Source organism: Fukomys damarensis, unplaced genomic scaffold (genome assembly GCF_012274545.1).
Source record: "Fukomys damarensis isolate Sample0158 unplaced genomic scaffold, DMR_v1.0_HiC HiC_scaffold_5, whole genome shotgun sequence".
NCBI lineage: Eukaryota > Metazoa > Chordata > Mammalia > Rodentia > Bathyergidae > Fukomys > Fukomys damarensis.
This window is the reverse complement of record NW_022900917.1, coordinates 75,660,244-75,660,476: the sequence shown is the minus strand read 5'-3', so window position 1 is coordinate 75,660,476 and position 233 is coordinate 75,660,244.

Here is a 233-nt window from a genome sequence, read left to right as displayed (position 1 = left end):
TAAGTCCCACATGTGTAAATACCAAATAGTTTCCCTGGTGTGAATATTCTGCAACAATGCATAAGATTCTAATAAGATTACTGACATTTAGAAATGGGAGGAAAGGAGCTAAAGGTGTAGGGAAGGTGTGATACGTAGGGGAAGAACAAAAAGGGAAAAGAAAAAAATGTGAGAGAATGAAAAGATGAAAATAAAGTGTTTGTAGATGGGGAGGGGAGGAGGGGGTGAAGGGA